The sequence below is a fragment of the Sinocyclocheilus anshuiensis genome, unplaced genomic scaffold (assembly GCF_001515605.1).
Source record: "Sinocyclocheilus anshuiensis isolate Anshui unplaced genomic scaffold, SAMN03320099.WGS_v1.1 scaffold461, whole genome shotgun sequence".
Classification (NCBI taxonomy): domain Eukaryota; kingdom Metazoa; phylum Chordata; class Actinopteri; order Cypriniformes; family Cyprinidae; genus Sinocyclocheilus; species Sinocyclocheilus anshuiensis.
Window position 1 is genome coordinate 1,623,496 of NW_015541005.1, and position 17,894 is coordinate 1,641,389.

General features: G+C 38.0%; 1 protein-coding gene across 4 annotated transcripts in view; it reads right to left on the minus strand.

Moving 5' to 3' along the window:
- emp2 (epithelial membrane protein 2) overlaps positions 1 to 12,247 on the minus strand; it is a 27,083-nt gene extending 14,836 nt beyond the window's left edge. Inside the window, exons 1-3 of one of the 4 annotated variants that reach the window (XM_016488528.1) lie at positions 11,912 to 12,247; positions 11,126 to 11,308; positions 10,997 to 11,035 (exon numbers count right to left, since the gene is read on the minus strand). The gene's annotated coding sequence lies outside the window, so the exon portion shown is untranslated. Of the gene's footprint in view, positions 1 to 4,342; positions 4,500 to 10,996; positions 11,036 to 11,125; positions 11,389 to 11,911 lie in introns of those variants that run through there. The other 3 variants (XM_016488527.1, XM_016488529.1, XM_016488526.1) reach the window with 3 other exon arrangements.
- Between the last annotated feature and the right edge of the window lie 5,647 nt (positions 12,248 to 17,894).

The window sequence follows — 17,894 nt, forward strand, 5'->3', positions numbered from 1 at the left end:
GGCCACATCCAGACAACCCCTCTCGCTGAGAATCAGGACGGCTGTGTTTAATGCATTCCCACACTGGATTCCCACACCGGATTCTCAGTAGCTCCTTTGATCTTTCAGCAGGGATGAAGAGAGAATTCTTGTTACTCACAAGGAGTTTCTTGTTGCGTCCAGTGCACTCAGCAGCAAGTTTTAAATCTTAAGTGTGCTAAAGCCACAGACAAGAGAAGAATTTTGAGGCTCTCAAACCATAAAATCAGACTGACTAAGGTCATAAACATTACCATTCAAAACTCTGGGGTTTTGGGTTTGTAGGATTTTTTAAATGTTTTTTACTTTTTTTTTTTTTTTTTGAAAGTACCAGCATTTATTTGATTAAAAATACAGAAAAAAAAACTGTACATTTTTTATTTATTCCTGTGATGGCAAAGCTGAATTTTCAGCATCATTACCCCCAGTCTTCAGGGTCACATGATCCTTCAGAAATCATTCTAATATGTCGATTTGCTGTTCAAGAAAATTTCTTATTTTTATCAATGTTGAAAACAATCTGTGATTTTTTTTTCAGGATTCTTTGATAAATAGAAATTTCAAAAGAAAAGCTTTTATTTAAAATAAATGTAACATTATAAATGACTTTAATGTCACTTTTGATCAATTAAATGCATTGTTGCTAAATAAGATTTTTAATTTCTTTCAAAAATCTCAGGGGAAAACATTTAAGGGTTTAAAAATATTTTAAATAAAGAAACTTTACAGCATTAATGAATAAGAAATATGTAAGATTCTACACTATTTCTAGGTCACTGTTTTCACTATTAGTCCCTCCTCTGTTTTAAGTATTTTTTTCTTTATAATTTAAAAAAATTAATAGTTATCAATAATTTACATTATACTTATCAGTACTTAAATTCACAAAATGAAAGAATTGACAACACTATTGACTTTAGTGTTTCTTTAAACAAAATAGTATGTTTAGTAGTATAGATTATCGGTAAACAGCATTAACATGAAAATTATCGCTTTACTCAAGCACCCTCCCGCTGGTTCTCCAAATGACTACAAAATGCAGTATATGATAGAAAATTGACTGTTTAGACATCACCTTAAGGCATGACAATACAGACACACACCCACATGAGCACATCCCCCTCTTGCCTCTAAGTGCATGTCTGTCAAGGAGACCCTGTCGTTTTCTTCTCCTCTCTTATATTAGCATGAAATGTGACTGTTTGCTGCTAAACATGGCGTTGTTCTTGTGTTTAAAGCTGGTGTGGAGCTCTGGTAAGACTGGTATCTCAAGTAAGACCTCCTCGTAGAGTTTTTCATAAGCTAACAGGGCTTTAAGCTTCAGCAGCGTCACCCCTGTGCACACTTGGCTACCAAAATCCACAGCAACACATGTGCAATTCATTGTCTCAATCCAAAAAACATGCAAACACATCACAGCGTCCCAGACTCAAAGACTCAGACTGGTTTTACGATTCACACATTTTCCAAGCCACTGTGTCTGTGACACAACAGTGACCCTGGATTCCACCTATCACTGGAGAAGAATGAGTTTCAGTGTTATTCTTTCTGTAATTGGTTAAAACAAATAAAGATTACCAAGCCTCAAGTCAATGGAAACATCTTTATAGGACTGCTTCATTTTTCTCTCTTTTTTCACAGCATTATGTTGCTGAGAACACTCCAATAATCTGATACTATCTTCTGAATCCTCACATTAGCGGTTCATGGCAAGATTAAAGTATCTGGAATTCTTTGTCACAGTTTTGCTGAAGCAATAGCAATAGAGTTAGGAAACAGCTCCCTGTCCTTTACAGTCACCCTTCAACTAAAGTTCAGAATCTAGTGAGTTTCATTTGAACATGAACTGACGAGTTAAACAGGAGCAGCACCACATTTTCAGCTTCATGTACCATATTGCATGTGGACTGTGTACAACACATTTTACCCAAGCTACAAATGAGTTTGCATTTTCTATTGAATGTGATTAAATAAAAAGACTGGCAGAAAAAGTCTATTTATCCACACAAAAACAAACATTCAAATTGACCAATGTAGTCTAATTATGAATTAACAAATAACTTTTAAGAGAAGGTACTTTAAGGTGAATCAAATCTATACAAAGTGACCAATTTTGCATGATTCATCAACAAATGACTCCTATGAGACAGTTCTTTTTAGTAAGTATAAAAAACAGAGTGACCAATGTAACACAATTCCCAAAAAGAAGGACTCATGAGGCAGCAGAGCTTTCAAACAATCAGTTTACAAAGAAAAGTTAACAATTTGACTCAATCTGAAACTTTTTAAATATCATATACAGCGGCTAGAATTGAAAAATTAAAATTGTAACTAAAATACACCCAAATGAATCAAATAAATGGGATCCAAACTGAATCAAATCAGGAAAATATGTATGGACATCCAGTCCAATAGTTTCACATGCTGTTCGGAGTCATTTAGTTTAGTTACTGATTCAACCTTATACTTAATTTACTGGCATTTCATACTGGCATTTTTATTTAAAAAATAAATAAATAAAAGAGATGCATGATTTGGGTTTTCAGTCTCTAACAAATATTGAGGGACACACGCCCCCTCCTGTAGCTTGGTCAGTCTGAGCTTGACTTGAGGGTTAAAAAAAAAAAGTGTCCAGAGATTTGGCTCAGGCAAAGGGAGAGGCATTTCCTGATCCAAACGTTGACAGCATAGATTCTAATGAAACAACCCATCTGCAAACAAAACCCGCCACCTATTCTTTGGAAATCCCTGCAAGCAGCACATTTCTGAGTGGCATCAGTTCTGCTAGATCAATCAGCGACCCAAAACAAAAGAGAGAGAGAGAAACTGAGGTTGGAAACAACTTGGTCGATAAGCAACTGGAAAAACCTCTCACTTTCGCAGCATGGAAAATTAATACATGGAAAAGAAGCCATCACTTTGTCCAAATCATCCAACACAGACCCGCGAAATGTACGAAATGGCCACCACAACAAAGTTGTAGCATGGGTGATGTATGGATAGGTTGGACTACTACACAAACTGTGAGTAGGATGATAAATATGTTTCAAATAACGGTGGATATGAGTTTTCGCGGTGGCCGGACTATACATCAGTGTTTTAAAGGCTCGTGCATATATCCTTTCCCGGAGCGGTTTGGCTTTTGATAGGTCGGTTTGAGTTATGGCACTCACTGTGGCTGTGTTTGTGTTGTAATAGTAGAGCAGACGGGCATCCGGAAATCCAGTCCAGTGAAAACGGCTGCACCTCATGAACACACTTCACACTCCCCACCCCCAAAACTGTCCCATGAGCAACACGCTGGAATGTGCCACCGAGAAAGCCCTGCCACTATCTGTCTCACACACTCAACTGAAAGAGATGAAATGCCACACATGCAAAATTAATCAAACATGCAAAACAAGTTGTAGCACCATGTTAGGAACAACGCTTGGCCTTGTAAAGCGCAAAACATCACACCCTCTACATAATATATTTTTTGTTTTCAGAACACCAACATCCATTTTTTTTTATCTTCAACATCTTTTGACTGGAACATGATTGTTTACTGAATTTTTTTTTAGGAAAGTTGGGAATACAAACTGTTTAAAAAAATGTTTTAAATAGTATATTATATTAAATATATTACATATACATGGGATACATTTTTACATAACTATATTTTAATTTTCCTCTTATATACACAGTTATAAATCATATAAAAAATTATATTTATGCAAAAAAGTACATATTTCAAATATTTAATCAAAGAAGTTCCGATATGACTTATGAAAACATCTGAAAAGCACTATAGCCTGTACTGACAGATGAAATGCTTTCACCAGGGGGCGATATGGGAGACAAAGTTGGTAGTACTTCACTCTAAATGATTTTAAAATGCACAACCGCCAAACACGAGAACAAATACTGAAGAGATTTAAGTACAGGTCTATTTTGTTCTTTCAAAACATTTCTTTCTTTTCTATTCTAAAAACTGAAGTCAAACTAGATTCTCCGGCTTGCTTTGAAGTAGAATTAAAAAGATTATAAGTAAACAAAACGTCTGAGAATATTAAGTTAGGTCTAGTAATAAGTATAAGCTGGTGATTCATCAGTGAAGCATCACCGCCAACGCCCCTTTTCTCACAAACTCTCTTCAGTTTACATTTTCAGGCAATAAAGTCTCAAACACATAAATAAAGCCTTTCAGACAGCAATAAATCAACTGCCTACTTACTCCAGCCAGTATTTTAGACATCAAAGACGCCGTGATCCTCTCAAAGAGTTTTATGACTTTTAACTGTTTGCTTGCATGTAGAAAAAGTTACTTATGATTCACACTCACCTCTGAAGAGAAGCCTAAAGGGTCAAATATTGTATAGTTTAAAGAGGGCAGGCAGACGTGGAGACGAAGTGTTGCAAGCGTGAACGTGACTGCAGGGTAAACGTAGTAGTAGTGAAATGAGGAAAAAGTGCGCGCTCCTCCTCTCCAAAATCCTGAACGGCCCAGAACTCTGGTTGGGTGTGGTCTGGAACTCAATATGTGCTGTGCTGTGCTGAGGAAGGGAGGGAGGGAAAGCTTTCTGGAAGCATTAGGTGTTGACAGTATGTACAGAATTCATTGTGGAATGCTTCCTTTTGAATCTGGACAAGGTTTAAGACTTCAGAAGTCGACACCGCATGTCATTTGTCCCAAAACGGTCTGACCTGAACGTCTCACACATCTATTTTTCCGCTCATTCTCACGTGATTTTGAAGGAGAGTGTGACAGATTTGGTTGGTGGTTTGTGTGTGTCTATATGTGGTTCTCTGTGGTGTTGAAGAAGACCAAGAGTGCAGGGGAAAGTCTTAGCCTGTTCCTGGAGGGAACTGAGAATGAGGCCAGCGGCAGGAAGAGTGGAGCAAGGAGATTTACTCACAAAGGAAACGGCTTCGCCCCCCAAATTCAGCCACTGAATGCTCAGCTACCTCTCCCTTGTTCTTCTAAACAGCTGCTTCTGTGAACATCCAGATGGCTATCCAATATAAAAAATATCTGCAATATTTATAGTTAAGTACAGTACATTTATAGATAGATAAGCACTATGTAGCTTTGTATATTTGTAGTTCCACTGTGCATATTTATTATGTAACAGAGCGATATTGATATACACCATTGTTTTATGCCATCTGCAGCCATCTGCAAATATTTGTCTATTCATTTCCTCTGTGCTCCTCCCTTTTGCATTACATCCCCAGGATTCTGGCTCCCTGGGTTTCCTGAGCGTGTGTGTTTATGAGATCTAAGCTAGTTGACTTTAGGTTTGACTGACTCTGATCCAGACTAAGACTGGATTGATTGATTGGCTCTATCTCTAATAGGACAAAAGTGCTTAAAAATAAGCTGTAGCACTTTCCTTTCAGTAAACACCTGTTGCTGTTACAGGACATGCGGCTTCTTTACAAAAAAATCTGATTTCAAACTTACTTAAACATACAAATAACATTTCAAACTACAGTACAGCCTCTAGGCAAACTTTGACTAATTAACCCTAATTTATAGGAAAATTATATCACCAGCACTATTAAGTCCTGAAAATGTACAATACAATTCCCCACTGGAAATAAAAAATGTAAAAGTTTTTGGAATTTTGAACATTAAAAAAAAAAATAAAAGTTATGATATAAAGTAAAGTAGAAATAGGTAAGATTCTGCATTTTTTACACATATTTGCAACACTAATCTGGTTAACACTTTTTAGATTTCTATTTTTGCAATAAAAGTATTCAAGATACATTCTAACGACTCCAGTTAACATTTATAGCAACCCCTGGCATGCCTTTATCATCCATGAGGGGTTTCAGAAAATTCCTTGGATGCCTGTCCAAAGTACTGTATAGGATTTGTCATTGGAAAACAAATCCTGTCACAGTCTCAATCAATGATTCTGCTCATTTACAACTTGAAGCATCATTTTAGGCATGTATTTTTTGTGCTTACAATTCTTATAATGAAATCGGTAACTAACAATGCAAAACTCCATTCTAGAAATAAGCGTTTCCAAGCATGCAAACTCCACTCAAGTCAATGCATTCCTCTTTTGTCGCTCAGCTGTCATTTTGTGTATTCTGCAGTGATTACAGAGCAGGCAAACTTTGCTCATGCTATATTTACATCCACGATGGCTTATGAAGTGCCATTGTTCAGATGAAGACAGCAGAAATACAACTAATAACATTCTGAAAGAGTTGCCAAGAGAAATTCTTATGAGCTGTTTTTACCCACAGCCCACATTTATGCTGCAAAAAGCATACAAAAACAAACAATCCCTATTTGATCATATCACGCAGATGAAAACGGGTTCTTTTTTGCTTGCATTTCAGCTGTGCTCTTTTGTTGACAAAATGTTTCGAGCACAGAGGGATGTAATACACAATTTAATGCAGTAAAATGTGTATTTATCATCAGACCTTTAAAAGAAAACGTTAAACAGCAAAAATTTTTGAGGAAAATTTAGGACATTGCAACAACTGCTAGGACATTGCTAGGCGCCATAAATGTCATAATAAAATACTGAAATAATAAGAAAAAGAGTATTGCAGTGCATTAAAAGTGAAGGGTGTAATTTCTCCACAACTAGCATCACTAAATCCAAGCCGAGCAGATGTTGCTGTTTTGGGCAGCTCAGATCAACTTAAAGATGGCTTATCTAAAAGTTACACCCATCACATCTATGCTTAACTTACATTAAAAAAAGATTCTGGTTTGGATCAGACATGGCAGGTTTATGTGCTCAGACTTTGTGCTGGATGCCTGGATGCTTCTGGCTCAGTCAGTGCAGTGATGTGGAAATTCTGGCGATCCAGACAGCTGTGAAACAGCAGGCCGACTGCCAAACAGCGCAGAATAAGGTGGAGCCAAAAACTGGGGAGGCCCCACCATGGCCTCTCTACACCCTCCGCACCAGTCTAACATTGTGCTTCAGATCTCTGCCTAATGAGACAGGAAAAATGGAACAATTATTCCATGTCATGCATTGGGAATGCGTGTGCATTTATGCAGTCCAGTATGTGGAATCATTTTTGTTTATAGACTACCAATAATCCATTGTACTTCCAGGTCACAGGCTCCTCCCAGCTTTTCACTCTTCTCAAATATAATTTTTGCTGATTCAATGGAACTACAAGCTGTCTCCAAATTAAAGCTGAAATTGTAATGTGTCAAATTGCAAAAACAATGACTCTCATTTTTCATTCAAACAGATAGTCCTGTCCCCAGTGTGATACCATTGGTTAAATCAGTGTTGCTATGTTGGGCTGGTTGGAATGTTCAAACAGAGCAATGTTTTGATAGTGCCACAATGTGTTAAACTTTTTGGGGAAATCATCCCATAAAATGGATTACCTCAAATTTAAGTGATCATTCACATTTTAAACAGCTCTAATGAAGACCATGAGTGTGTTCTTCACTGTGAGTGTTAATAAACTAAACAACCTGAATAATCAGGATTCTTGTGCAGCTGGAGTGAAAAGGTGCAGAGGAGGAAGGTCAGAATTGGAAACTGCAGGCTGTTTTGGAAAGAATGCTGTGGGTAATGACCAGATCACAGGTGGAGAAGTACAGAGAAGTAAAACCTAATTTACCATATATGCAAAACTCCATATCACAACCAACCAGGAACAACATAATACAAAAAAAAGAAAAAGTCATAAAAGCATTCAAGTTGTGCATTTTAAAAGGCAAAAACAATATACATAATTCCTATATAGATTCAGAATAGCATATTTGATAAAAAAAAAAAATTTACCGTTCATTTTGAAATAGAAAATATATGCATGTTTCCATTTGTTTTGCAGTTCAAAAAAAGAAAAAAAAAGTTGTAAAATCAAGTTCTTAAAGCAATTAAAATGTTAAATTATTATTATTGCTGAGAACCTGAGCTGGTCTTCAACTCCAAGCATGGAGACACCGCCCATTTGCTCGGGGGGACATGGGGGGGGCTCCTTTATGTTAGCAGTAAAACCAGTTCTAACACTCCCTCACACTTCCCAATCCCATCAATAGCTGTGAACAGCACAACATTTATTTTCCAGCACACGTTTTCCATACAATTTGCATTTCATCTTTCGTTCATTTGTTTAAAATGTGTGACCCACAGGAGAACATTTGAGCAGAGGAGTCAAGAGCTCTCCAACCTCATGACAGAGGCTCCTCTTTCACACTGCCATAAGCAGAATTAATTGCTTTCTCCCTGTTCTGATTAAGCTCAAGTGCTCTCGTAGCTCTGCAGAAGTGGAAGGAAATTAAGACAAAAGTGGCCTTTCTGATGAATATGAATGAAAGGTTTATAAAAGATCTCTAATTGTGCCCAAGCTTCTGGACAGAGTCTAGTTCCTGTCTGTTGTTGGAGCAGTTTTTCTTTGTGCCAGTTCAACTGATGATGTGGGCTTCTGGCCATTGACGCAAGACCACACCTTCTGAATCAACAGACCTCAATAACCTCAATAAATAATGAAATATACTGTAGGTCAATGAACCTACAGTGAATTGGAGTAAACTGGTCCTATCTTAGATGGATGACCACCTGGGTTGAGCAATATTCAAAATGTAAGAACTTGCTTCACAAGTTTCACAGGACGTTGAAGTTGGAATGACAGGAAGAGGAATTTAATGAATTGGAATTCAAACAAATTAAAGTCACACAATGGGGGGATTTCAATAGTCCAGCACAACAACAAATTGGGGAAAAAACTATTCTTCTGTAATCCTGCTTGTTTGGCATAGCTGTGTTTGCCATAGCTAACGCAAGAAATCCACAACGATATGCATTTAGACGACCACTGACTTTCTGAAGAACGCCTTTCACACTCTTCAAGTGTAACAATAAAAACCCATCGGCAGAGGTCTATGGCTGCAGATGTGATTTGTAAGATGGGAGTGTGTTTGAGGTCATTGCAGGCTATCCTCCCCCGAGACGAACATCTCTACTGCTGCCTCCTTCAATGTGACTGATGATCTAGTAGCTCAGTTTACACACCCTAACATCCTACAAGACTCCCTGCTAGTCCTGCAATGTTCTCAGAGGGAAAATGCGTGTAGCTGGTATTGCAAGGAAATGCATGTCTGGATCTTTCCTTAGGAATGGAATAAATTTATACTGGTCGGAGTACAACCAAAATAGAAAGCTCTTTTCCTTCCTGGAGTGTTTTCTCAGAGCAACTGTGTCATAAATGGTGGTTGCAATGTCACAAGGCCAAGTGGCTTGCCATACATAGCTTGTTTGACCTCAGACACCTGACCTGAAGGGTTTACTGGGTTAAATTTGGTCTAACCATACGATTTACATATACGGGAGGGACTAAAGTGTTAGGGATCAAATACATAGCATTTTCCATCCTGGCACCCACACATTCCTACATGCCAAATTTGGTTCAGCCTCATAATACATCCTGGAATTTCATGAATTTCACCAACCGAGGATAAATTGAGCTAATAATATTTATAACTGAGCTACTCTTTTTGTAACATATTCAAAACCAAATCAAACTCTAAACGGCGAAAGCTGATGTTCCAGAACTCAATCAAATGGGTGTAGTTTTCTTTCTGAAAACCAATATTGAATGTCACCTTGCTAATGATGAAGCTTCAGTACAGGATCTTGGACGAGGTTCAATGGACGGCTCCCTGCTGGCACAACAGGCGCTATGTGTCAGTACTACTGTGCAAACAAAGGGATGAAAACACATTTATCTTCACCAAACAGAAACTAGCTTTACTCTCAGTCTCAAGTATATGCTGGCAAACAAAACAAGCCATAACAAAACAGTAGTAGTGTGATCAATTCAGAAAAATAGTTTCTCAAATCATCATGGAGTCACCCTGCATGTTCCTGGTCTTATTGTGGACAATTCACTGGTGCATGTTATTCCAAAGAAAAAAATAAGTATTTGTAATCTTTAATCAAAATGTACTAACTTTCTCTTCCTCTGAAACAACTTTTCCACTGATGTCACTTAGGCCGTGTAGACTATTAGATAATTTTAACCAACAGGTCAAAAAAAATATTTAGACACAGTGTTAATCTCAAATTGACTCTGGTTTTATTCTGGTAAGTAACTCCCATTTTCCGAGATCTAATCAATTCCAGATTAATAAAATCTTTTTTTTTCTCACTGAATTTCCGTTTTCTTTTGGAAATACGTCACATTAAAGAATTAAAATTCCAGAAATAAAAATCCTATTCATTTTCCAATTCTGCACAAACTTCCTTACTTTACATCTTACTCACTTCCTTCCTACTTTATTGCCTAAAATGTGGCATCTTTATTGAAGAATTCTTTAAAATTTCTATGGAGAACATGAAAATACCTCAGGGACCAACGCTTCTGAGAAAGTGGGCCGTAACAGTTGCAGTCTGTTCACATTGACTTTAATCAAAGGACTAGACTCCAATCAATCATGACAATTTTGCATTGAAAGGAGTGTGAGTGCAAGACAAGCTGAGTGCCGTTGACTATAAATCCACCCAATAACAAATACTGCAGCAAGGTGAAGACAGACAAAAGAAATGCCTTTGATGCTCCTAAGCAGGGCAGAATTTGCATGCATGAGATGTGAAATGGTTGTGAAAAGCTGGCACTCTTTAGTGGTGGTTTGCATGTCACGCATGTGCTGCTTTGTACTGCCGTTGGAAACGGGTCATGCATCATTGTTTGAAAAAAATCTATCACCTTAATAAAGGGGAAACTGCTGGTTTCATCTGGCCAGACAAGAACGATGGAGTTTTGGTTCCTTCGACACACTATTTTCCTGTTTAATACTGTAAAGCTGCTTTGACAGAATCTGTATTGTAAAAAAGTGCTTTATAAATAATTGTGACTTGACTTGAAACTGGCTAAGACACCCTAACAGTTGTGGAAAAAAATTGATCCAGATGGACAGAGTGCTTAGACCAAGCAATCAATTTTCCCCATGTATAAAATGTGTTCTGTTCTAGTGGCTATTATTAGGGAAACTTGCCTTTGTATATTCCAAGAGATGACTTGAACGAGTAAAAGCCTGATGAAATTAAAACAACATCAAGTTAGTTTGATGGCACTTCCCAAGCTTAGAATGCAAAATGCTTAGAAATTTGAATGAATCTTACACCTGGTGGGGTGCACAGGGAAAACTCTTGTGCAAGCCCGTGCAATGCTCCAGGCCTATAAACAATGAATTGGCCTCCTGCTCCAGTCAGTGTGGCCTTGAAGTCAGCCAGCCAGCTGCCGCATTGTCACGTGCATCACCGAGCCACTGCTCCAGCATGTTCATTGTCTCATGGATATCCCAGCCCTCAGTGCCAAACACACACACCATACTACATCAGAGAGGTCTACATCCAATTGTTGTGCCACTGGCTCTCCTCATTTTATCTGAAAAGACATATCAGTTTCTCAAGATACACAAAGACAAATCTCCAAAGCTGGCACAGATCTGTTGCAGGCTCCTGTCTGACAAAATAAAACGTGAGCAGTGAGAGCTGTAATAATACCATGAGAGGCATGCAGGGCTCTGACACCGCTTAAAGATTTCATAACAAAGAGCAGACAGCATAAACAAAGGGTGAGATTTGGGCCAAACAATAATCGACTCAAAGGAATATGAGTCTTTAAAGATAATGACAGCGGAGTATGTAAATGAACATGGCCTAAACTGAGGGATTTGTGAGGAGCAATAGTACAAAACAATGGTGTCAGTGCCAGCAGGCTTAATTATTCATACCCACAATAACCTAAATTGCACTTTAAAAACAAGATATGCTTCAAGTATAAAGAACAGGTAGCCTATGAAAAGACAAAGGCTGAAAAAAGAGGGAGTTGTTCTAAATGTTTGGAACATCGTTAAGGAACTGTTCAACTCATACTGAAGTGGTTATTAGGCTATGTAGCTACTCACCTGTATGCTGTTCGTTTTTCCCAGAAACGCAAAAGAAGAAATTTTGAACAATTAACAGTTTAGTGACATGTCTAGTGACACAAATGTAGCCCTATCATAGCATAGTACATGTGCGCTGAATCCAAGCGATATTTTTGTTGGAGAAACAGGCCGAATTATCGATGTGAACCTTTATCGTCTTTTCAATAAAAAGTTGTAAAATACAAAACAGATAAAAAGTTGAATAATGTCTGACGGAACCTCCAGCGCCGACGGCAAAGGAAGTCAAAACAAACGTATTTTTCTATCAACGAAGAAGTAACACGTAGCTGTTCTTTATAATGAATCAGCAATATACCGCGCAGTTCAGTTTGATTCACGAGCATGACTCTTATGAACCGGTTCTTGTAATTAATCGTTCGAAAAAGATTGAAGAACTCAACGGTTTGAATCAGTCTGACGCACCCTTCAATGAACTCTTCAGTGAATCAGGCAGAGTGCTGAGTCGAGTGAATGAACATCTGATTCACATACTGAATAGGAAGTTATCATTACTTTCAATGATGTTTGTTTACTAAAATCAGTATCATTACTAATTAGTAGACAAGTTACCTATTTAGTGTAGAGAGAGACCTTATATAGACAGCTGTGTCTTCCTAATTATGTCCAATCAATTTTCTTCAATCAATATTTAGAAATATCTCAAAGATTCTCCAGAGAAATTTGATGTACCTGAGCTAAATTTGAAATGTCATTGCAAAGGGTCTGAAAACTTCAATCTTATATATATATATATATATATATATATATATATAGCCTATTATATTATATATATAGGCCTTATAATACTCCTCTAGTCTCCTAGTCTGTATTGCACTGCTTTCAGTATTTACTTTTGTTTTGTTTTGTTTTTTTATCAGCGATGGCTGGTTCCAGCTCACTGGCAGTCCTCTCGATCTAACAAATCTCCTGCAGGGTCTGCGGACAGAGCACAAGAACAAATTGTGGCGGGTATGCTATCATATTCTGACACTCCAGTTGTTTTAGTGTGACTCAAGCTCTCCAGTATGTCTATGTGTGCTGATGTTTCTGTCTGACTCTCTTATTTTCTTTACAGGGCTATGGAGACAAATAAGAAATGGCAAAATTAGTACATTTATAGTGAGTGAATCCAATCATTGTGATGGCTGGTGATGCCAGTGAGCCACTCCCCATGGGCAGCACATTGGCACTCTGAGTCACTGCAGCAATGCACATTTGCATTCTCGCTTCTCTCTTTGCTATGCCAGCACTTTATAAAATTCGCTCACACATCAGAGGGCTCAAGATTAGTTTAATCTTGTTGATCTTGCTCTCCACAGAGCAAAATTCAGCTGGAATGCAATTTTATCTGGTCCATTTAGCATCTTCTTGAGTATTAATTAATAAAATATAGTTGTTTTTCAAACAGCCATGGCCATTTTCACTGGATGTTCACATGCATACTTTGCTAGGAGGAATGTGAGGTCAGAATAACACTACAGTATGTATTCTATCCATACCAGCATGGTGATTACTGTAATTAACTTCCAAAGAAAAATGAGCACCCGCACTTAATAGCCTACTAAGCACTGAATTTACATCAGATGAATTATAGACACAGCAAAGCCTGGGTTCTCTCAAGCATTCCTCCAAATATATTGGATTGAATGAAGGCTTGGCAGAAATCCTGGATCATCCGTGACACATCTACTGTTCCACTTGGAATCATCAAGACACTTCATTGAACAAAAGTCATGTTGTTCTAGTATAACAAGTGAGGGCTGTGTATGATGAAAATCCACTGCAGTCTGTATCGCTCTCTGGAAGAGAAGACTGAAAGTACTGGAGATCAGCTCTCAATGATCCACAGGGCCGTCACAAGAGAACACTTGTTAACAAGTGTTGAACATGTCTCTGGCCCTTCAGGGTGAGTGCGTCCATGGATATTGGTTGCACAATCTCCGCTCTCCTGGAGTGCTCAATGGGCCTCATGTTGATGGAAGTGCGCTCTACTATCCTTTGTCCGGGCCTTTAAGTATGGGCTATAGCTAAGCTTCGAAGAGCAAAATCTAATCCCGTAGACATGACTGCTCAGACTAGCCTTGGAGGCTAATCTACGCAGAAGAGCGAGCGGGCCTGAAGGAAGTGCAGCAGATTTAAGTCTTTGTCCTTTGGGGCCTGGAAGAAAGACCCATCACATGGGGGCTTAGCTCAGTTTCTGAGCTAAGAGAGTTTTCTGAGCTCTATGATTCCACCATGAATCATAGAGTCTCCTTCTCAAAGAGTTTGAGTTGAAGAAAAGCATCTTTTGTTCTTAAAAGAAAAGTGTGCTCTGTTTTTTTATGTAATAATAATAGTAATAAATATATATATATATATATATATATATATATATATATTATAATAGTGTCCAAATGTGTATTTTGAACTTTTTTTTAAGTTGGTAAAGCAGCCATGAAGTCACTTTTCCCTAATAAGCAATTGAGTACGCTAAGTATGCTAAAATGAATGAATGAATGAATGAATCTTACCTGAAAAGCAGTGTAATCATGTTCAATTGCGTATCTTTGAACTTTGAAACTTGGTCAGGTGGCCATAAAATCACCTTTCTCAATCAACTGAAATATAAGCCTCATTAACTTATAATATGGTTGTAATTGTATATGCTAATCAAATGTTGTATTTTGGATGTAGGTGTGCTTCTCAACTAGATTAACCAGCAAATAAATGGGATCTATGTTGCCCTTTGAAAACTTAACATAGTCTGAGGCCATGTCCACAGGTACATGGTATTTTTATAAACGTTTTTCCTTCTTCCGTTTTAAAAAAAAATCTCCGTCCACATGAAAACGCAAACGCATGCTATGAAGCACTGTCAAGAGCATGTCAAACCAACAGGTGGCGATATAATCTCAACCGTAAAGCCATGTTGGCCAATCAGAAGCCTGAAAAAGTTTCCAGTAGGCGGAGATAACAGCGTAGGCTCCGACGTCACAAGCCAAAAACTCTGGTTTCTCTGTCTACACGATAACACTGCAACCGGAGTTTTTGAAAATCTTCACCCTGGCAGGCGTTTTCAAAAATGTTCGGAGACCTGGTGCAGAGTTTGCGTGTGGACGAACGGCCAAACCTCGTAGAAAAAGCTGCGGTTTTAAAAATAACCGCGTTTGTGTGGACAGGGCCTGAAACACCAAAAACAAGACCCATAATGGAAATCAGGTGTACTTTATATTTCTGGGCTCTGCTCAAATCCAGAAAACACACATATTTGACGTCTCAGATCAGTTAAGATGCAGTCGTTCTTCATTCATTATCATTCACCCATGAGATAGGCCTATGATTCATGAAAAACAAGAAATATTATAATAGTGTCCAAATGTGTATTTTGAACTTTTTTTTAAGTTGGTAAAGCAGCCATGAAGTCACTTTTCCCTAATAAGCAATTGAGTACGCTAAGTATGCTAAAATGAATGAATGAATGAATGAATCTTACCTGAAAAGCAGTGTAATCATGTTCAATTGCGTATCTTTGAACTTTGAAACTTGGTCAGGTGGCCATAAAATCACCTTTCTCAATCAACTGAAATATAAGCCTCATTAACTTATAATATGGTTGTAATTGTATATGCTAATCAAATGTTGTATTTTGGATGTAGGTGTGCTTCTCAACTAGATTAACCAGCAAATAAATGGGATCTATGTTGCCCTTTGAAAACTTAACATAGTCTGAGGCCATGTCCACAGGTACATGGTATTTTTATAAACGTTTTTCCTTCTTCCGTTTTAAAAAAAAATCTCCGTCCACATGAAAACGCAAACGCATGCTATGAAGCACTGTCAAGAGCATGTCAAACCAACAGGTGGCGATATAATCTCAACCGTAAAGCCATGTTGGCCAATCAGAAGCCTGAAAAAGTTTCCAGTAGGCGGAGATAACAGCGTAGGCTCCGACGTCACAAGCCAAAAACTCTGGTTTCTCTGTCTACACGATAACACTGCAACCGGAGTTTTTGAAAATCTTCACCCTGGCAGGCGTTTTCAAAAATGTTCGGAGACCTGGTGCAGAGTTTGCGTGTGGACGAACGGCCAAACCTCGTAGAAAAAGCTGCGGTTTTAAAAATAACCGCGTTTGTGTGGACAGGGCCTGAAACACCAAAAACAAGACCCATAATGGAAATCAGGTGTACTTTATATTTCTGGGCTCTGCTCAAATCCAGAAAACACACATATTTGACGTCTCAGATCAGTTAAGATGCAGTCGTTCTTCATTCATTATCATTCACCCATGAGATAGGCCTATGATTCATGAAAAACAAGAATGTTTTTTTTTTTTAGTTCAACGAGATGATTCATTCCTTTGATTCACATAACATGACACAAGATAAGGGTGATGCACAAGACAAAAACACTTGATCCATCAAATTCAATGTGCATAAGACGTTATCTATATATGCTGTGGCTTTAACACTAAAAGCACAAACTTGCCTTATTCATAACATAGCTGTTCTAAAACCCATTTCTGGTCTCTGACTCTAACAATGATAACCATAAGATAGCTGATGAAATATAAATACACACTCTTCTTATTGGTCTCTGAAGTACAATAAAAAAAAACCCTCGCACACCATTTCCAGTGGACAAGGACTGGCGACTTGGTCTACCTTAAGCTAGCCAGGTGGAATAGTTTCCTTGGCAACAAACTGACATTTATTTGTGCACTTGCCCTGGGGTATTTGAGCTTACAGAGACACCTTTGTGGGTAGTCAGTGACTTTCTACCATTTATGAGTCAGTGCTTTTATATGGATTTACATGATTTGAGTGCAAGTCATGTGACTGAGGGGCTCACCAATCACAATAATGTGCTTGTTATTCAAAATGTTGCTGCTTTGTATGTATTCTTTATTAAAATGACGTTATATTTCTCAGATATTATAAGTAATATATAAATACATTTGTTAAAAATTTTAATGATTATAAATTAAAAAGAAATTCAGACTTGCCAATTCCCTTTTTCTTTAGTGATTCCTTTGTCACCCCCTACAGAACAGAATGAAGTATTGCACCGGTGTTTGCATGCACTAAAATAACCTTTAACAATACTGCACATTTTACTCTTTTCTGTCAAAGCTAAAATGCATTTTAAAAATTTACTTCACTAATATTTTGTATTGTCTTTCCAAGAAAATATAGCTTCTGCACAGTTTTCTGATCAACTCAGCAAGAGAGAAAATTCCTCAGCACACCTGAGGGACTCATAAAAGAGGTTTTATATGAATGGGGGATGAGGGGGGACAAGAGCTCTCCTCCCATAATGCCTGTCCATGGGCGTGACTCTTCCTGGCTGTCTGCACTCTATAAGCATTTGTGAAGGGTGTAAAAAACAAAGGACATCTCATATTACATTCCCTGTCCATGGAAAACTAATGGGCGCAAAATTTAAACCGATAACCTGAAGCTTTAACCGTCAAGAAACAACCCAACCACTGGACTAGAGGATACCCCCCCATTAAAAAATATTAATAAAACCACAAAAAAAAAAAAATCATTCTAACTCATGTAGTTTGAAGTTTAATTTGCCACCTTTTCCCCACAACATGAGCCTTAGATGTTCAAAGAGTTAATCTCCAAAGCTTTGTAAGAGTTGTGGATGACAAATGGCCAGAAGTCAGCCAATCACCTTTTGCCTTTTATGTCGCTCTCTGACATTTAAAAAGAAACATCCGTAACTGGGCAATTCAAGCACAAAGCCATCCTGTATACAGTGACATGGCCCTTGGGAGGGACTAGGAAACTAACTCCAGTGTTGCCAGAAAGTCATTTCTGCTTCCTCAAAAGCCCTGCACAAACACTTGAGTTAACCCTTTGGTGGCAGAGAGGTGCAATTGCCTTTTAATCATTGTTTAACTAAAACAGCTGAGTGAGTGTGAAGATCTGAGATCAGAACTTGTGGCTAGGGTAATATGTTTGGAATTTGTAGCCAC